Genomic DNA, 22,910 nt, shown 5'->3' on the forward strand with positions numbered 1-22,910 from the left:
TGAAACATGTAAGATGTTATGCATGTAACAAGCTTGGACATATAGCAAGGGAATGTAGGAACAAAGTATGAGCACCATACCAAAAGGAGAAAACATCATCACACTTGAAGATATGGAAGAAGAAGGAAGTACAGCAAAAAAGATGTGGCACAGCACAATATACAGACATAACAGACTCAGAGGGAGATGAAAGTGTAAAAATTCAGTGTCCTAAAGCTCATATGCAAGTTTCATAAAGGGTAGTCGTGTATATACACGATTTAGTCACTGCACAATCGCGTATATGTTAGTTTGAGGAAAAGCAGTGGGACAGGCTCAGGAAAAAGGGTCTGATATGATTCAGTCCATTATTTGTTCTGTTTGATAATGGTTACATTTTGCTGATGATGTGTGGAAATGTCTTGAGACTTGTAAGATGTTTAAAAGTGTTTTGATCCTAACTTAAATATGATGATGCCTTGATACTTCTTGCTAATATACGCATGATTAGATCTGACAGTAAACAAGATGGCACAGGTTTAGGGGGAGCATATGCTTTTAATAATACATTGTTGGCATTATGGTTAGTAGTCCTTGTTGATGATGCTTATATGGCTAAATGATACATCTTGCTATGATATGGTTATGAGTTGTCCATGACAAAATCTCATGTGATTCTTGGGGTTACATAGTTAGTGTTTAGATCAGATTTGTGGTTGATTCTCTGATGATGCATATATGGTGCTTACATGGTGATCTTCATAAGGATAAGGAGAAGTACAAAGCTTGAATACACAACTTCATTCCTTGATGATGAGTCACTCATATGTTGATGTCGACAGTTATGATGCAGGATTCCTATAGTTCTTGGCGTTCACATGGATGAGGATTGTTGCTATTGATGATATCAAGAAGTCTTGACAAAAGATCTTGAGCTCAAGATACATAGTGTTATATGCAGTATGCTGGATACATGGATGATTACTCAAAGTTGCATTGTTGGAGACATGATGATAATGAGTTCTTACCTATATAATGATAGGTTGATACTTACATATGTTGACTGATGCAGATAAGGGATGTCCCCGAGTGATGATACATGGATGATATATAAGATCATGCAGATCTTGATGATGATGAGATGGCTATGGTGTTTTTCACATATGATATAATGTGAATGATTTTGTATGTCATATGCAGAATTAATTCATGAAAGGATATGATAATGTTCAAAAGGATGAGTTGATATCTATATGCAGACATACCTTGTTACAAGTTGATGACCTCTACACTAATGGACATATACAAGTTGTTGATCTAGATGATGTTGATAGATGCCTATGAAGCAGATCATATAGTGTTGGTGATAGTTGTTGATGACTATCATAGTCTTGTCTCTATGTCATGTATTTCTTTTATTATCAAGGTCATGTAACGGCCTATTTTGGTTTCCCCACTATGCCTGGGATGGATAATATCATGTTCTTGTTTATCATATGTAAACTCCCCACTCGGTTGGGTGGATCAGCAATATTGGTATATCCCCACTTGGTTGGGAGATGGATGTATGTATGAGTCATTGGTGATAGGAAGGTCATACTCACTTAGTTGAGTTGTAGAGTCATGTTATTCTCTTGAAAAATATTTTTGTACACTCGGCATGTGCTCAGGGGGAGCATGGATTGATTGGTACATCTTGGCATGTACAAAGGGGGAGCTCAATAAGAGATTTTAGCATGTACTCAGGGGGAGTATGGACAGCAGAATGTATATCAAGGGAGAGAATATCTTTGTCCACCCTTTGCCCTTGATGTCAAAGGGGGAGAGTGACTCGGTGTTGTTGTTGCCATCAAGTCCAAAGGGGGAGATTGTTGGCATTATGATACAAGTGTTGTCCTTGATGGAAACTCACACAAATGACAGATCATAGTGCAGCAGGTCAGTAGCAAAGAATTGATGATCAGACTACAAAGAATGAAGAAAGAGAAGTATATACGCAAGTTCACTATATACCAAGTCACGTACACACGCAGGTTCACTATATACCAAGTTGTGTACACACGCAGGTTCACTATATACCAAGTCATGTACACATGCAAATTCGCTATATACCAAGTAGTGTATACACGTAGGTTCACTATATACAAGGGCGTGTATAACGTACACACGCACTTTGACGCAAGGAAAGGTGCGTACATGTTGGAAAACTAAGTTTTTGGTCCGTGGTATTTGGTCCATGGTATTTGGTCCGAGGAATTGACCCCAGGTATTTGGTCCATGTTATTAGTTCTAAGTGGTTTTGGACCATGGTATTGAGTAAGGCCTAAGACTATAAAAGGAGAAGGAGATCATTAGGCAAGTTCACTCAGAAAGTCTTGAATATCTAATGAAGTATGAGATCCAATATGCAGGTTATGCGTTCATGATGCTTTGCTTGATCTGAGCCAAGGAGGAATCTCAGCGGTTGATGGAGAACAAGATCTAAGGATAGATCGAGATCTAATGGCTTGGAATGAATCATCTCTATACGGTTTGATCATGCTTATGCTAGATCTGTATACTAACGCATGTAATGTTCTGTAAATATTATGATCTGGGTATAACTCAAGTTTGGAATACAGGTGGTTCTGGTTGTTGATGCAAATTCTGAGTTCTGGTGACTGTTTACTGGTGTCAGTATTCTGCATATTCAAATTGGTCGTTTATGTTTAGCTTCAGTTTTGATGGATGAGATCTATAATGGATTAGGATCATAATGACTTATCTTTATGTGATCTGATGGACTAGATCTAGTTTCTAACATACGTATTATCCTTGTATATATAATGATCTGGGTATGTCTGAAGTCAAGAAGTGCAGTGAAGTTATAAGTAAGTAATTGATGACATATACGCTAGTTTGATTTGGTGAAGTTGCGTATACACACTGGTTAGGCTCTTCCGAGTAGCGTATGCACTCTGATGCATGATTTCTGATGATACAATTGGTTCTGAATATTGTTGCAGAGTTCTATGTTCTGCTCTGTGTACTAGTGACTGCATTTTGTTGACAAGGTTTCAGTGATTCAGTATTGTGTAATTCAGAGATTGATGATGCAAGTGGTGATTGATTTTGTGCTTCAATGTTATTGATGGGTCCAGTATGAAAATTGGATGAAACATGGCCTTCAGATTATGATGTTGTGTTCCAAGAGTATCCAATCTAAAAATTTATGAAACGTGGTACCTGGAGGAAGAAAGAGAAGGTTGAAGCCTTATGTAGATCAGCACCTACATACTAGTACATCAACTAGTACAAGAGCTAAGGGGGTTGTAGCTCCCTTCCATGAGAAGTTGGAGAATGAGAGAAGGTAGTAGCCTTCTGTAGGTTAGCACCTACATACTAGTACATTAGCTAGTACAAAATCTAAGGGGGTTGTAGCTCCCTTCCAGGAGAAGCTGGAGAACGAGAGAAGGTTGTAGCCTTCTGCAGGTAGAAGCCTGTGTACTGGTATAAGACTACACCGGTACAAAAATATTGTAAAAAGAAGTTTCTTATTAAAAGAAGATAGAGATGAATTGCAGTAGGTGGTTTTCACCCACATTAGGTTTCCACCTTACATCTCGTTGTGCATGTGTGTTGCTTATGTGTGATGATTTGTTCTGTTTTACTACTCCTGTTTACTATTCATATGGTTAATAATGTTTTGAAGCACTCATTAAGGATCAAATAACTGAATCATAAGTTTAATGGATATACGCTTGTTGCATAAAACACAGTTGCGTATACACGTGGTTTGCCTTAACTGAAGTAGCATATATGAATCTGAATATGGAAATGAAAAATTTATATTGATTTGATAATACTGATTCACCCCCCCTCTTAGTATTATTTCCAACACAACAGAATAAAGGCAACAATAGAGAACCATTGCGGTGTTGAACTTGTGGTGGAGATCATCGCAGGAAGGATTTCCCTTTGTATCAGAGTGTTGCAATGGAAGCGTGACATGCCTTAAGCCTATATTTCTCAAGAGGCTTAGACAATTGGGGATGTAGGTCAGAGCATTCCCTGAATCTATGCAGCAATGGATAGCAGGCAAGCAAATCATCCAGCATCTACTATCGAGATGGAAGGTGGAACCAGCGGGAGAGTTCCAGACAAAGCCTCAATACATCGTGCAGCATAATAAATTCATGCTTCGAGATCAAGCAATAGAGAAAGTTAAAGTGTGTGGAAGCACTCTAGGTCGAGGAAGCTACATGGAAGGTGATGGATAAGATGCAGGCATAATAGTTGTTTTCTAATGATAGTTGAATTCATCTGGGGAATTGAATCCCTTGAGAGATGATATGTGCATGTGTTCAGTGCAGGGAAACGTGTTGGGTACAATAGGACAAGGTAACTAGTATATTGTTATATTTTATTAATGCACTGACAGTTGTGTGTTTCTGGAAATATGATGCAGGGAATTGCACAGAAAAAGAGACTATGACAGATCTTGCAGAAGGCTTGGGTTGAGCTTTCACTTATGAACCCTTGGAAGCATTATGAAACCATGGGGGTTTAGTCATGGTGTCTATTGAAATTCTTGTGCTTTTGGTGTTTTGTGATTTGTTTGTGCTTGATTTGTAATTTTGACTGTGAATTGTGCATGGCCATGCCACTTTGTTTGTGGTGTTGTATTGTTGTTTGGTTTCCATGTTTTCTTTATATTTCCTTCTTGTTCTTGCCTTTTATGTTTTTAGGGTCCTGAGAATTGGTTTGGGGGAAGAGGAAGTTAATGGAGCTCAGGGAGAGTTGAGTGAAACCCAACAAGTAATATAAGACTTGGATAAAGCCCGTTGGGTTGGGCTGGTTGGGTGCATTGGGGTAAATGGAAAGTGGCAATATAGTCATGGGAAAGGTAACAAGAAAGGTAAAGTAAATGGATTTTAGGTGTTAGATGCCTTGGCTAAGTTGGGAATTTTTGTTCTCAATGTTGTGCATGCATTGCACGAATGAAGGAAGTTATCTTAACCTTGACCTTATGAACATGAGTAATTGTGTTGTGATCATTATTATGCTAATGATTATATGTGTGTGTGTGTGTGTGTGAATGCCATTGTCTAATAGGGTCATCAAGAGAATGATTCCTTTATGTAGGCGAATGGCATGAAAATATTATTAGTTTTATGAGGAATCAAGTGGGAAAGTAACCTTGAAATGTCTATGAGATTAGTATCATGGGGATATGATTTCAATATTATGTGCTTATAACTATGCCTATGCTTATGTTATGGACATGCAATCCTAAAGAATACATCAGCAGAATGAAAGCAGTTTGAACAGTGGCATGCTGGGACAAGCATGGATAATGGAAAGAGCCACAAACCTGAGACTTGGGTTGTGGATGAATGCAGTAAGGTGTGGGAAAGACACTAAAGGCAAGGTTGCCTAGTAGAGACGATGTGGTCTATGGATGTGCAGTACTACTGTTGTGTTATGTAGATGTTGTATTGTGTCATGTGTATTATTTAGTTGTTGTATTGTGACAAGTGTATTCATTGTGTTGTACTATGTGTACATGTGTGTGTTGTGTTGTACACTATGTATATGTGACGTGTACGTGTTGTGAAGGGATTGGTTCTCGAGATCCCTGGACGTCGTGGGTTGGGACATGATCTTTGGAGCCCTGTGACAGCTTGGGTTCCTTGGAGGTTGTGGGTTGGACCCTGCAACAACTTGGGTTCCCTAGAGGTTGTGGGTTAAGATAGTAACCCCTGGAGCCTTGGGCAGCTTGGGAAGAGACCAATATTGAGTTGCTAATACTGGGGATAGAGGCAGTATAGTCTCTAGATACCCTTGTTGTTGATATTGAGGGTAGAGACGATATAGTCTCTGGATACCCTTGTTGTTGATATTGAGGGTAGAAGCAGTGTAGTCTTTGGATACCCTTGTTGTCGATTATGCATGTGGAAGAGAAGAGAAGGAACTAGGTGCTTGACAGGTTTAGAAATCGATCCAATGTGTGTATGGAAAGGAAAAAGAACAAAGGAAGAAGCAAAGAAAAAGTTAAAGATAAGTATCAATATTTTATTTCAAAATGAGCATAGTCTAAGATTCTGATTTATGATGGTTGAGTTTTGAGCTAGCCAGATGTGATATGTTTATACACGATGATTTGATCAAGGAGTTAATTTGACTAGTTATGACAGGAATCAAACAAAATTGAAATTTTCACCTCATTAATGAGTTACTAATGAGGTATGATGTGAGTTTATTACAATTCCTTTTTTAGTCTAATGGAAATTATGTGCTTGATAGAGGAAAACATGTAAAATTCCTAGTTTAGTGGTTGGAATTGATTGCAAGAGAATTAGCAGTAGAAGAAAAAGGAATTGGAACATGCAACAATATGTTGATAAAGTATTTTAGGAGCAGGGCCATTATGGGACACAGGCACCCAATAGCATCCATTGATTTCCATAAGCATGCTATGACCGGTATGATCGTATTGAAGCAGAGATATTCCTTGGTTTATGGACCTTTTGATTTGAGGAAACATTTCCAAGGGATGGATTGGTCGAGGGACTGAGTAGAAAAGAAATGAATTTCTGGGAACTTGCAAGGTTAGTGACTGCACTAAAGGAGGTGACTAGATTTTCTGAGGAACTAGGAAGAAAAGAAGGGAAGGATGGGGAATAAATTAATTTTGATCATTAGCATTGCCAGATGGAATCAAAAGCACATTGGGAGTGTGCCCTAGAACAATGAGCCAGTAATTTTTCACTGAGAGAAAAAGTAGCACAAGGATCATAGCGTTGGACATTGAGGCAGGCTTTGATTTTGGCAGTGGATTCTAGACTTCCTGGGAAGGAAGTGAATCCCTGGTACTACTTTTGAGGGAGGAGGTGTGAGCCTCTAGACTCCCTTGTCCCTGATGCAGGCATCGTTTCCTTTTATTTTTTGGTTAAAGCACATGTGCATATGTATATATGTGTATATTATTGTAAATACTGCATCAAGTTGTATTTATAAAGCTCCATAAGAAATATGTTTTTCATGTTTTCAACAATTTGTCATTGTAAATATCACATTGACCTATGTTTAGAAAGCTCCATAAGAAATATGTTTTGTTTGTCATAAGTGTCATAGAACACCGAGTATGGTGTTCCCCCAAGGGGGAGGGGTTTGTAACAACCCCAGGTTATATTTTCGTGTAAAAAGGCAAAAATCAACCAAGGTCATGAGACACATATTCCAAGTTGAATGGAGGGGAAAACATCACATTGGGGGTCACTTGTCATTAATTAACGGCTAGGGAAATTGGAATTGGCATTGGCAAAGACAAAAGGCAATAAATGGAAATTAATTAAAGGAATAAAGGAAAATGAGAGAAAAGGAAGATGAAGACACAAGAATATTCATGCAAGGGAAATTAGAGAGAAAATAAAGGAAAATGAAAGAAAAGAGGAAAGGGAAAGGAAGAGACATCAGACATCAATGATATAAAGACACCTCGGAAACAATTGAAAACTTTTTCTCAGCTTTTGATTAGTTTCATAAATCTAACTCCAAGGAGAGAGAGAGAGATAGAATAAGCAAGCAATCCAAGGACAAACAAGGAAAGCAAGGAAACATAAGAGAAGGTTTGGATAGCAACAAGTAAGGGTAGAAAATAGTTGTGGATTTGCAAGGAACAATGTGCATGTGTAATTTATCATGCTGGGATTTGATGCATGGTGCATGCATTGGTTTATTGTTTATGTTTGTTTTCATTGGCATGTGATTTTCCTTGATTGATAGTGGTTTCAGTCTTGCCTTCCATTTCCTCGATACCCATGATGTATCAGGTTCCTTGTTTTGGTTTAAACTTTGGATGGATGGTAGATTTTGTATCCTAGTGAGGTGGTCTCAGGAAAATTCCCAAGGGTCAAGGGTGGAGATGATATTTCTCCTGGAACTCTTGACGGATGGGTGGAGACAGGAAAATTCCTCTAGGTATGGTGAAGAAGTTGGAGGCATCCAAGCTTGTTTGGTTTCGATCATTTCTGGATCGATTTAGGTGAAATCACTATGGTCGAGGGTTGAGGTGGTTTAACTTTTGGAATCCCTAGTTGGTTATGTTTTGGTTTATCCCATGTGATACCACATTCATGCTTGGAATATGGTACGAGGGTGGTTGGCTAAAATAAAGATTTGGTTCAGCCCAATCTACAGTTGGGTGGTACTTGGAAGTCCTTGACTCAGTTGGCTTTATGCATATGTTATTATGTGTTATTTCTTATTGAGATCTATGAGCACATGTATTGGTTATTTTGTTAATCTTATGACTAACTTTTCATGGCTTCATTTTGGTTCAATTTTGGTTACAGGCATGGTATACTCTTGGTATATGAGATGCTTTTGTTATGGATCTTGTTCATGGTTTGATAAGCTATTGTATGATTATAAGAATGCATGAGATAATATGTGTCTACTATAGCTAGTATGAGAGGGAAGTAAGCCTTCTTGATGATCATTTGATGAACTAAGGAAACAATGAGTAGAATGTGCATTCATGCCCTACAGGTAATATGTTTACAATTTGTTTGTTTAAATGATTATCATGCATTTGACAAGTTTGAGTAGGAAAAGAGCCACGAATATTGCATGAAGACTTGTACAAGTTAATGCCATAGTTTTGGAATGATCTCGGCAGTTGGATGGTTAGCTTAAGTTTTTGGAGCCAAACTTTGAAACTGGGAATCCTCTACCCCAACGGCACTAAGGTTGGGTCATCCATGCGGTTACAGCTACTGGGAGATTGGGTCATCCATGCAGTTGCATCTACTGGGATAATGTGTCATCCATGCAACTGGAAACCTCTAACTGTACCGACTGCCCTTTGCGAGAATGACTGGGCTATGAGATAGGTCAAGGAGTGGTTCCATCTCAGGAAGAAGGTCACCAATGGAATCAACCTACTAATGGTGTGGTCAGGTGTTCTTGAGTGTTGCAGAAGACATTGAACAAGTTGGAAAGTTAGGCCCCATTTTCATAACTAAATCTTGGAGGTCAGGTCAGGCATAGTAACTCTTAGCTCATGTTTACCTTGGTGAACTTGTAAAAGTGGGTAAATCTTGGGTGGGGTGTTACACATGCTTTGTTATACCAACAATCCTAGTAATAGGAATCAAGGTATATATCAAACCTTACCTATACCCACTCGTCGCAAGGAAAGCATTTCCATGGACTTTGTGGGAGGTGTACAAAAAACCAAGAAGGGACATGACTAGCTTTTCATGGTAGTTGAGAGGTTCAACAAAATGTGTGTTTTGATGCCCTGTAAGAAGACCATCAATGGGCATGAAGCATCAAAATTATCCTTTGGATAAGTCTGGGAGCACTTTGGGATACCAAGGAACATCATTTCAGACATGGACATGAGATTTCTAAGTACATTTTGGACTACGTTGTGGGAGAAGATGGACATGAAGTTGAGGAGTTCTACAACATTCCATCCTCAGACAGATGGGAAAAAAATAGTCAAGACAACTTTGGTGCAGATTTTGAGGGGTTATAACCATAAGCATCCAAAGACCTATGATGAAAATATGATATATATGAAGCACTCTTATAACATAGTAGTCCACACTTCTATTAGTAAGTCCCCATTTGAAAGTTGTTTTGAATATTTGTTTCCTTCACCTTTAGACATTACATATGGTCAACATGAAGGAGTGAGAGGATCTTATAGGGGATTCCTTAAGGGCTGAATTTTTTTTTACGAAGATCAAGGAGATCCATATATAGGTACAGGAGACACTACAGAAGTCACAAGAAAAATACAAGGCCAAGCGTGATAAACATAGAACATAGAAGTCGTTTAAGGTGGGAGAGAATATGGTTATAGTTGAACAAGGAGAGGCTACAGAGTCCTGGTAATAAAATCAAGGCTCTATGACATAGTCCCTTTAAGATACTAGAAAATGTAGGAGATGATGCCTATAGACTCAGTCTACCCCCATACATGTGCATTTACTCAGTTGCGAATGTGGAGAATTTGAAGCTCTATGAGCCTTCCATGCTAGATCAGGAATAAGAACATTTTCTACCTTTTGTGGAGGATTTGGAACCAATTGCTTAGGTAGAGTTGACATAGGATACAACTTCTCATAAGTGGTTCAAAACTACAAGGCAGGGGAAACATGACCTTTGGTATATTTGGTTGAAAGGATAATTTCCAGACAAAGTTAAATGGTACACACAAGAGAAGGTGGAGGAAACGTTTCCTCCCCTCAATCAGTATAAGTTTTTGGGGACCAAAATCATCCCCAAATGGGGAGGTGTGATCTGTATTGGATCATTATATTATTTGTCATCCATCTCAATGCTTATAGAGTGGAAAGAGTGGAGGAATCAATTCACATGACCATTTTTATCGGTAAGGCCCAGTTTGGAAAATAAGGGTTTGAAACTTTCTAGGAGCATTTTGAGACATCAAATTACATTTTTTTGGGGGTAAAATTTTTATGCTTTAATGCCACACCTTTTCTACATATTCTACACACAGATACATTTCCAACTATGTAATAATTGTCTCATTCGAAGTCCATATGCAAAAGTTATGTCACTCAAAAGTTGACCTTCAACCCCCATTATTCATGGAAAAGGACCAAGCCATGTGATTATGATGAAGAAAGCTCTAGGATATTCCATATTGTAACTCTAGTTAAGAGTTGAGGTGGTCAAACCTAACCACTAGTAGGCTATCAAGCTGTGTTATAACCAGACCACAAAGAGGAAAAGGGGTTCCCTTCTTTTTGTGTGCATTTTGTTTCATAGATAAGAAAAAATAGTTGAGAGGGATAGGAGATAGAGCACACACAAAGAATTTTTGCACTTTAGTAGCCCATAAACCACTGACTGAACTTCTTTATATTCGCAACCATTTTTTATTTAGAGAAAGAAAGCAAAACGACCTCACCTTCAAGCTGGGTTTTCTCTCGAAATGGTTTCCCAAGTCATATCTTGTATCAAATCATGGTTTGTGACATTTTATTTCATTATTCTTTATTTTCTGCATAATTTTAATTTGCATGCATACACAATAACCGTAATCTACAAATCTAGAGATCTAAAGAGAAATAAAACCCTAATATATTAGATTTCAGATTATTGAAATAGTTTTATAAGACCTGTTGAGATGAACTGTCCAGTGGAATATCTACGATATTTTATAGATCATTTTATATCGCAATTCATTGTTATATCCTTATTTTGTGATGAGAATGACATAATTCTAGATTCACACTAGGTGGAAGTGATAGGGGCCTTCATCTTAGATAAAAAGAATAAGTTTTTGCATGTTCCTACAAAACAAAAAACATAGCATTCCAAGACATTACATTTGAGTCAGATTAAATAACACCAAAAGGCCTTAATGATATCTCAAAGGTGATCCTTCAAGATAATCAAAAGTCAGTGCAAAAGACACAGAAATAATTTGACAATTTTTTTTTGGATAAAAAAGATGAAAACTCTCTCCTTGAGAATCATAGTCATAAATTGATGACATAGATTAAGAAGTTCAAATGTGAAATTTTTTTGTCTAAAGACATGTTAAAACATATCAAAAAGGGAGCATCCAAGTCTTTAAGTGAAAAATTCAGGTTGAGGAGAATGGAACAAATACATATCTAATTAATATCACGACTAAATATTATGTCAATCTAGTTAAAGTAAAGTTATATTTAGATGTTGGATTACAAATGATGAAAATTTTGAGTGTACTTACTAATAAAAAATCAACAATCGAAAAGGAAACACGAAGGCATGAAGAAGAAATAATATCAAAATTAAACCAAGAAAATACCACAAGTTGTTAAGGGAAAGTCATGTTATAAATAAACCTTATCTATATCCCAATGATAAGACCATGAATCTTAACAAATTAATATATCAACATCATTTAGGAAGCAATCAACTTATTTTTTGAAGAATATTGATACTTGTATCATTAACTTGCATGATAACAATTCATCTTGAAAACCTTGAAGGTGCAACATTTCGTAAAAGATTAAATTAGGATGGTCAAATCCTTCTATAGTTTGACAAATTTTCTCAGAAATAAAAGGTTCATATAATATCGTATTATCAACTATGACAACTCAAAAAATAAAGAATGATCTGAAGACATTACAAGCCATGGAAAAAGACATCACACATTTCCATAAATGTGTTTTGACTCACAAAACATTTCTAAAGGGGGAGGATATGTGTGTGTGTGTGTGTGTGTGTGTGTGTGTGTGTGTGTGTGTGTTTCAACTAAATAACATGAATCTTAATGAAAGGGAACTCCCACTTAGGTATTTATATGAGACCCTCATTTTTAATCCTATCATATCATTTCTCATACATGTTATTCAATATATATGTTTTTTTATCCTAAATGGATTTCTTTATATTCCAAGCATTTTGTATATTTAGTTGGTGAGCCAAATTGTTTATCACACATGGTATATAGAAGTCTCTGGATCCATATTCAATTGTTCTTCACTGGATCAATAGGTGTGCCACTTTAATTCTTAGTGTGAACATGTGATGGCAATATACATACTCTTTTTTTGAGAGAAATAAATGGTAGGACCACCAATACGTAGATTATTATATCCAATGTTTTTTAATTTCTTATCTTGCTTAGATCTCCATGGTTTAGATGGAATCTTAAACATACCTAATACAATGGTCATATAGAAGTACCCCTTATCAATATTTTCCAAAGTCCCACCCATCATCCTAGAATTAGGACTAGTTTGTCTAGATCTTAACAAGAACATTCTTGGATATACAATAGAGTTTCTAGAAATCCATTTTCTATTGATCATGGGAAGGAAATATTGGCATGAAATAATCACCATGTCATTGGGGAAGAATAGAAATAAGACCTATTGTCAATCATTAGGAATAATCTAAAGGGATATTTATGGGACCTTGGCTTGGGAGGACTACCTCTATGTCAGCCTAAAATCTATGAACACTCACACATTTCTTATATGAAAATTTTATTCTTTGGGGAGGGGATAATATTTATTGCAGATTCACTATGATAATAAGATTTTACACTCAAAAGAAGCTTCTTTTTTCCAAACTGAATTATTGTTAAATTTTCTAATACCAACCCAGATCTTTTTCTCACAACAATTATTTATTCCTAGCAATTTATTTAATTAATGTAACATACCCCCTAATAAACCCAACCCAAAAAAAAGTTAGAAGGAGGTAGTAACTATGTTGACTCAACCTCCAAAGTCCCATTATGGAAATTGGGCCTAAATTTTTCGCTTTCTTTTACTCCTTCGAAACTCAAAACAGACGATACCATTACTTCTATCTCATTCAGACAAATCTGATAATATATAAATTTGCCTCAATCAAGTGTTTAGATTGGAAATTATAGCCATTTAAAGATTGTCCTACCAGTGAAGGCCATGTTGTCTTGACCTACCATGTGGCTATCCGAGTCATGGGCCACTTGGCATCTGTCGACCAGCTCGTGCTTGTTAAAACTCATTATGAGGTCCAATATACAATGCATGTAATTATATATATATATATATATATATATATATATATATATATATATATATATATATATATATATATATATATATATATATATATAGATATAGCTAAGGCACATGCCCTTTATGGCCATGTCACGTCAAGGGATAAATCCCAACAGGTTCCCATACTATTCCCCACTTAGTATGTCAGGGACAACCTTCTAGGCTACGTGGCATTACAAACTTTGCATTAAGGCTTACCACCTCCCTTAATCGACAAGCGAACACATTCACACCCTGTAGTGCTCCCACCCACTGAAAAGAGCCCATGCATCATGTCACCCAAGGACTTATATCTTAGGTGTTCCATTATGCCCTTTATTCACAATCTTCAGGGTTCAAGGTGACATCATCCTTCATCACACCTTCCTTGTCACATATCTCATAACTATGGGTTCCACCCAATGTTGACAGTGGCTCCACTGCCACTTCATCCTGGGGATTTGATCCCGGGAGTTTCCTTTGATGCTCCCCTCGAAACAGGGGACAAAGTGTCCGGTTCATCCAACGACCATGATGCCCACTCATCCACGACTAAGATTCCTTCTGTCTAAGCACTTGATCATAAAAGTGAAGGGAGCTTATGTTATTTCCCTTTAAATTCTTATGCTAAGGTTTCTAGCTTGTCCACCCTCGTACTTCACCACTTCACAGTGCGAAGGTAGGATACCTTTACCTTGACCCCACGTGCGCGTGTGTTTATATACATAAAATGAGTATACAAGCTCGTCTAGGCTATCCCTCTTAAGCTTTTTTGAGACTCGACCATGACCTTTAATCCATCATGTGTGTGTGTGTCTACATAAGTGCTTAGCCACTTAGCCAACGTGATAGCCGAAATTTTTTGATGTGGCCACTTGTTGATTAACAAAGATTGATCCATTTATTCATACACAACTTCGAGCCTAGAATAAACACATGATTAAGCTTATTCCTGTAAAGATATTCAAAACAATTGCAATGCATTTTTCATGCCAGCTTCACCTCCTATTCATTAATCTAACCAATTAACAAATTCGTGCCAATCATATAATAATCAACACATGAAACATAAGTAAACAAAAATACATCAGTCCTCCAAGAATGAACCATCCCTCATCCATAGCACATAAATTTAGCATTGTACAAGATTTCACGTTCCTCATTATATCATAAGCATTAAACCATCACAATGAAGCAATATTACCAGAGGAATTAAACCCAATGCATTAAACATACATAAAATTCAAAATGCAAGAGCTAGAATATCCTTATCTTATTAAAATGTGCTCAACAGAGATTGGGACTTCAACTCTCCACCCAACCATAGACAAATTGAAACAAAGTCCTTCTTGCAGTTCTCACCCCCGAGCGAGATTCCAAAGCTTGAGGTAGAGTGCTTTCATAGGAGTCTTAAACCAATATTATCAGTTGAAACTGGTTGTATCGAGGTTGGCTCACCTCCACCCACCAGTTATCCAAATCAAATAAACACAATGAACCACTTCATTGGCATATAACCATCTTCTACTCAGGAGAGTAAATTAGTATCATCAACTAAAACAAGATGTCTCAAGGCCTCCCTGCTTCACCCACCATTTATTCAACAATTTCCACATCATGAAGAGAACACTTTCTTTTATGTAGAGGGACTTGCAGCATCCCAACATCTTTAGGGATTTAGACACAAAGAGTCTCAATTTCAGATGTGGAGAGAGATATATATAGTTAATAACATGGAGGTTTTATCAACTATGTTACCTTTGAAGTAATAAGAGAGCACTTTCTAGTAGATTAGTTGAATCTTCCACCTGTGTTCTCAACCCAACCCCATGGAACTACCATAAGGTGTTATCATCCCACTAGCCCTTGGTGTGTAATGTTCCTTCCTAGAACAATTTTTCTAAAGTCAATTTCACAATTTTTCATTGTTGGCTATTATGGGGACTCGTGAATTTTCGGAGATGAGACTTAGGATAAAGGGGTCGAAATAATTTTTCTAGTGGAATGTGGGGGACACACCCACATGAAATATGCAAACCTTGGAGAGAAAAGTTGAATTTCCAAGGAAGGAGGTCGAAATATTGGATGGAGGGACCCACATAAGGAGGAAAGGAAAAATTATAAATAGGATGAGAATATAAGCTATTGGGGTTCTTTTTTCACTCGTCCATTTTCTTTGTTGCTAAAGCTACTTAGTTTGGTCACAAGTGTTGCTTAGCATAGAGCTTTCCAAGGGGAGAGATCACCCTTCTTTCAGTGGACTTCGAGTGCCGCCCTAGGGAGGTAATCAATTGTTGCTTGGGTAAGGAAATTTGTGGAGTTGGAGCCCAATTCAGCTGGTTTCCTTCAGCCAATTTGTACTCCAAAGAGGACACAGTAGAGAAATAGTATTACTCATTTCAGCTGGCTTCCAGGGGTGTTTCATCGGGATAAATTTAGTATAGCTTCTCCATGGGAAGACTAAGCCTTGTGGAGAATTTGGGGCCTAAAGATTACTACTTTGGGGAAGAACGGATTTTTATTTCCAGAGACTGTGCAGGAGGGGAGTTGGAAAGATCTGTGGCATGTCGGGCTCATCTCTAGAGTGTCGAAATTTCTGATGGAACGCCTCTCCTACTACAGAGGAAATTTCCCAAAGCCCTTCATTAGCAAATTAAGGACGAATAAGGAGGATTTCATCATTAGGGGGATGCAGTGTTGGTTTAGGAGGGCATAATGCTAAAATAGGGCAATTCCGAGAGGTTGGAATTAACCAAATCCCTTCCTTTCTTTTTTTGGGTTTGGTGGGAGGAGACTAGGCTAATTTTGTAGAATTTTCTGAGCACTTGAAGTGGGGAAAATCTTCAGTTTTTCTAGCTAGTAGTGTAGTCTCACTAGGGCCGGCACAGATTCACAAAGTTGTTCTACAACAGTTGGGCTTACATTGTTGGACACATCAAGCTTGTAGCGTTCCTTGAGCAAGCCCAAGTGCATTCCTTCCATCACATATTGTACTCCTATCATTTGGTAATAAAAATTGGCCCATTTTGGAGTGTTACTGGAGCATTTCTAGTTACCTGATTGCATGTGTAATTTATTGTGTTATGTGTGCTTATTTTGCTTTGTTTGTCACTGTTAATTTCCATTTGGAACATTATAGTGTATAAGAGCTTAGATCTTGGCTCAACGATGAGGATTTTTACTATGAATGAGGAGGATAGGCAGAACGTTACTTACCAGAGGCAAAGGTACCAGAGCAGGTAAAGAGAGTTGGAGATTACACTAGATACCGAGGCACCAGAGAAGGAAATGGTGGTGGAAAATATGGGGGAGCCAAGGTTTAAAGAGGAAGCAACATTTGATAGCATCTTAAAGGCCCTAAATGATTTGGCCAAAGTGCAGAAGGAGATATTGGATGAACTCAAGAAGTGGAATCAGGAAAAGAGCCTACATCGAGACTTTTTGTTTGGGGAGACTTCAGGTGCATCTCACCAATATGACCACCATTCACCCAACACTCATCCTCAGGCCTATAGTGGGCCAACCATGACTTCCTTACCTATGTTCTTGCTCACAGGTATGGGTGAGAAAATGAGGCAAGGTGATCGGATTCCCATGGGAAACCATTTCCGGGAGTGGCAGTCTATGGCGGAGGATTTCAAAGCAACTTTATCCTTTAGAGATTTATGCCAGCTCAAGTAGAACAAGAGAGGCATGAGCAAGCAGAGTTCATTGTTGTAGCGTACCATTGGGAGGATGTATTTTCCCATGTTTGATGGATCTTCCAAGTGCACAACTCTAGCTTAGGTGGAGAAATTGGACATCTATTTCCAACTCAACCGAATAACAGAGGTGGAAGCCATCAAAATGGATACCTTGCACTTGAGGGGGAGGCACGCGACTAGTGGTTTCATGGCTTGACCACGCTAGGGCATGCCATCATGACCTCTTATGAGGATTTCACAAGGAGAGTGGTGGAGCATTTTGATAGGAAGGACCCCGAGGCCTATTTCAGACCCAGCTCAGAGAGACCAACCATCCAGAGAAGTATATAGTAGAGTTTTTTAGGGTCTCAGTCATGGTGCCAGATTTATCCCATGCCATGAGGGTGTACACATTTGTAGAGGTCTTGCTTGAGCCATTTTTTGGGCTGGTGATATCTCGCAGACCCGCTACTTTGCAGAAGGTTATGACTTGTGCCAGATATTTGCAGGGGAGATCCAAAATACTCAAGCACCCATACCACCACGAGATCCCTATCCACAGAAGGGACATGACACGAGGCCCCCACCACAGCGAGTAGTCCAAGGGCGTGGATAGTTGGATGAGGAGACTAGGAGAGACCTCCAGAGGAGGAAGCTATGTTTTACCTGTCAAGAGCCTTGCGCACCAAACCATAGGTGCACTGTTGGCAAGGCTCACTATATTGAGGTATTTTCTGATAGTGAACCAGAGGATGAAGGAGGACCAAACGTAGATGGGGATGAAAATGAGCCACATGCAGTAGGGGGGCCTCCACCACCACCACCACCACCGCTTGGCGGAGCACTATTTTCACCTACAGGGGAAGTTCCATTGAGGGGAGTTCCGAGATACTTGACATTGAGGATTAGAGGTATAGTTCAAAGGCAGTGTATTTCAGTATTGGTAGATAGTGGGGCAAACCACAACTTCATAGATGCCTAGATGGTATAGAAGAGGGGGATTCACACAGAGTCCTTTGAGGGCTTCTCCGTTCTTGTACCAGGTGATAGGACCATGTAGTGTACTAGATATGTTCCCTCTTTGACCGTGACCATGGGGAACTACTTAGTGACCGATCAATTCTTTGTGGTTGAGGTACCGAACACCAACATGGTGATGGGTGTCTAGTGGCTCTATTTTCTTGGATGGGTCACTATGGATTGGAGGAAGTTGGAGATGAATTTTATGGGGCTGGATGGAAAGTTAGTTGTTCTATGGGACATGAATTCATATCCTCCACAGACAGTTTCAGTGCACAATATGGAGGCTGACTTGAGACATGGGGACATTGAGTGGGCAGTGGAGCTGAGGATTTTAGAGGTTGGGAGTCAGCCCAAACCACCACACCCCGACATATAGGCCATTTTGGACAGGTACCCGGTTTTGTTTGGGGACATACCACCAGGACAACCACTTGATAGGGGGTTTGAACACACGATTGAGCTAGAGATAGGGCTACAGGTAGTTATCACCACACCATACAGACATCCCAAGGCCTACAAGGACGATATTGAGGGAGCCATTTAGGATTTGTTAGCACTTGAAAACATTAGACCCGGATCTAGCCCCTTTACTTCATTAGTTGTTCTGGTAAAGAAGAAAGATGGGATGTTACACATGTACATAGATTACGAAGCACTCAACAAGAAGACCTGAAGAACCGCTACCCCATTCCATGCATCGATGAGCTAATGGATGAACTTAGAGGAGCCAAGTACTTCTATAATATAGACTTGTGTTCGGGGTACCACCAGATCAAAGTGAGGGATCAGGACATCCCCAAGACAACTTTCAGATGTCACTATGGGCATTTTGAGTTCCGGATTATGCCCTTCGGGCTGACCAACACACCTACCACTTTCCAGTCCTGCATGAACCATGTGTTTTGTAGGAAGTTGTGGATATTTGTGTTAGTATTCTTCGATGACATCCTGATCTATAGTAGAACCTAGAAGGAGCATCTACAACACTTGGAGGTGGTGTTGTGCATTCTAGAGGAGCACCAATTCTAAACCAAGTTGTCCAAGCGTGAGTTTGGGTTCACAAAGATGCTCTATTTGGGTCATATTATTGGAGGGGATGGCATAAGGGTGCATGAGGAGAATATTAGAGCCATCCAGGATTGGCTAGTACCCTCGAATGTGACCGAGTTAAGAGGATTTGTGGGCATATGCACCTATTATAGGAAGTTTATGAAGGGCTTCTCACAGTTGGTAGCTCCCCTCATTGATTTGTCCAAGAAGGGGGCCTTCGCATGGACAGATAGGGCATAGGAAGCGTTTGAGCACCTCAAGGAGGTGATGTGCAGTTGTACAATATTAGCACTCCCCAATTTCACTCAGCCATTCACCTTGGAGTCCAATGAATAAGGTGAAGGCATTGACGCAATTTTGTCACAGGATGGCCACCCCATCGCTTTTGAGAGTCAGAAACTCCTTCCGCATGAGAGCTCGTGTTCCATTTATGACAAGGAGATGTTGGCCATTATGCATGCATTGGCCAAATTCTGGCAGTACTTGGTGGGCAACAAGTTTAGAGTGAAGAATTACCACAACAGTCTTCACCATTTTTTGTGGGTAGAAGGGCCTCAATGATAGGTAGTAAAATCCATGCTTACTATTTGGATATAGAGTATGACAAGGAAAAGCATAATGTAGTGGTAGATACATTATCCAGGAGGCCTGTGACACTTTCACTCATGAGCATCTGCCATGATTGGAAGGCACAATTGTTGGTAGATTATTCCAAATATCGACGGGTGTGTGAGATCTTGGAGGGCACACATGATGATGATGTTGGCATTATGACACAGGTTTGGAACAGGTTTGGCTCTATGAAATAAGTGTTGTCCTTGATGGCAACTCACTCAAATGGCAGATCACAGTTCAGGCTCTCAGAATGAAATAAAATGAGGTATACGCAGGTTCCTCGTAACAAAGTCGCATATACACGCGGGTGTACTGATCAGAAGGCGCGTATACATATGCACACACTTTCATGCAAAGAAAAGCGCGTACATGTGAGAAAAATTATGGTTGGTCCATGGTATTTAGTCTGACAAATTTGAACCTATGGTTTTGTTCCTTGGTATTGCATTTAAAGTGTTGAACCCAAGTATTGGGTCCCTAGTATTAGTTCCCAATGGTTTTGGACCATGGTTTGAGTAAGGCCTAAGACTATAAAAAGGGAAGAAGATCATTTGGAAAGGGCATCGACTTATATGTTGAATATCTAGAGAGGAGCAAGATCTAGAACACTGGTAATTGGTTGGTGAGTTACATCTAGATCTGAATCAAGGAGGAACCTGAGCATTACACAATGGTTAAGATCTATTGATGGGTCGAAATCTCAAGGCTTGAATAAATATTATCGTTGTGTGATTTTGATCTATTATATTTGGCGCATGATTAGATCTATAAATCTGATAATCTGGGTATAACTGATGTCTAATTAAGTAAAAGGATAAATTATCTTTTATAGATCTGTACGCAGGTTCGACACAGTAGAGGTGCATATACACGCAGGTTAAGCAAGTGAAGACTGCATATACGCTGGTTGGTTTTGGCATATCTGCATATGTACGCAAATTTATATTGGTGAAGTAGCGTACGTCTCTTGAAATATGTTTTAGCTGCTTCTGTTTATTGCTGCAATGTTTTGGGTTCAAAATTGGTGTCTCGTTACTGGTACTACTTTCTGGTTACATCATTCTGAGAAGTTATTGTTGATTCAGTATTTGTACAAAGGATATTGGTTGTTGCAGATCTACTTGATGTTTGATTGATATACATGGATCCAGTTTGAAAATTTATGAAACATGGTCCCTGGAAGAAAAGAGAAGGTTGAAGCCTTCTGTAGGTCAGCACCTACATACTAGTACCTCAGCTAGTACAAGAGCTAAGGGGGTTGTAGCTCCCTTCCAGGAGAGTCTGAAGAATGAGAGAAGGTTGTAGCCTTCTGCAGGTAGAAGCTTGCGTACTGGTATAAGACTGCACCAGTACAGAACCATTGTACAAAGAATTTTCTTATTAAAAAGAAGATTGAGACGACTTGTAGCAGGTGGTTTTCACCCACATTGGGTTTCCACCTTACATCATGGTGTTCATGTGTGCTTCTTGTGTGTGATGATCTATTCTATTTTACTGCTCCTGTTTACTGCTCATATGGTTAATAATGTTCTGATGCACTCATTAAGGATCAACTAACTGAATCATAAGTCTACTGGATATACGCTTGTTGCATTACACAGTTGTATATACACGTGGTTTGCCTTAACTGAAGTAGCGTATATGAATCTTAATATGGAAATGAAAAAGTTATATTGATTTGATAATACTGATTCACCCGCCCCCCCCCCCCCCCCCCCTCTCAGTATTATTTTCAACAATTGGTATCAGAGCAGGTCCTTCAGGAGAAGCTTGATCGCTTGAAGGAATATCTATCATCATGAGCAACTACGAAAAAGAAGCATCAATCAAGCCACCAATTTTTAATGGAAGCAACTTCGTCTATTGGAAGGTAAGAATCACTGCCTATCTTCAATCTCTTGGTACAGAAGTTTGGGATATTGTGGAAACAGGATACACTTTTCCATCAGCGACTCCTACAGATAAGGCTGGTAAGAAGCAGTATGAAACAAATACAAAGGTGGTCAATACTCTAGTAGGAAGCCTATCTCAATTAGAATTTTTGAAGGTTATGCAGCTCAAAACCGCAAAAGAAATATGGGATAAGATCGTTCTGAGATATGAAGGAGATGAACAGGTAAAACGAGCAAAACTACAAACTCTCAGAATTCAATATGAAAATCTCAGAATGTACAATGATGAAAGTGTGGCTAACTATTTCCTGCATATAAATGAGATTGTTAATTGCATGAAAAATTTGGGTGAAGAAATAAAAGAAGTTGTTTTGGTTTAAAAGGTTCTAAGATCTTTGTCTTCTAAGTTTGAATCAAAAGTTTCCGCCATAGAAGAAAAACAGAATCTACAGAGCCTTACCATGTCACAACTACATGGAATCCTAACCGCTTATGAAATGAGAAAATGGGGATCATCAGATAAGAGAGAAGCCACAATCAAGGCCTCAGGAAAAGGAGATTACAATGACTCAGGACATATGTTGGAAGAAGAGGAAGAGTCAAATTTTGTCAAGAACCTTCAACGAGGTTTTGGAAGATTCAGAGGTAAGCTCCCTTTCAAATGTTTTGCTTGTGGAAGAGTCGGTCACTATGCTGCCAAGTGTCCTCATAAAGATAAGGTTGACAAAAGTAAGGAACCAGTTAGATGGAATAGAAAACAAAATGTAAGTAAGAAGAGCTATTACACACATGAAGACAGCGATGGACTCTCAAATAGCGATGAAGATGAACAAGGTAATGATTATAGACTTTTGATGGCTTTTGAAGATGATGATTTCTTGGATGCTATAGATGAAGAAAGTCTTTATGAAGAAATTTCTAAACTCAAAATTTGCTTAGAAGAGAAAAATATGATTATAGATACTCTGACATCCCAACTTGCTGAAATGGAGAAACACAATGAAAAGTTAGAATGTGAAATTGTGGGACTTAGAAAGGACATTGAGAAAACGAAAGCTCTTAATCTTAGATTTGCTAAAGGATCTGAAACGTTAGATGAGATTATCAAAGTGCAGCGT

This window comes from Pinus tabuliformis, chromosome 3_2 (genome assembly GCF_031772625.1).
Source record: "Pinus tabuliformis cultivar Carrire ecotype Pingquan chromosome 3_2, CPIR1, whole genome shotgun sequence".
NCBI classification, from domain to species: domain Eukaryota; kingdom Viridiplantae; phylum Streptophyta; class Pinopsida; order Pinales; family Pinaceae; genus Pinus; species Pinus tabuliformis.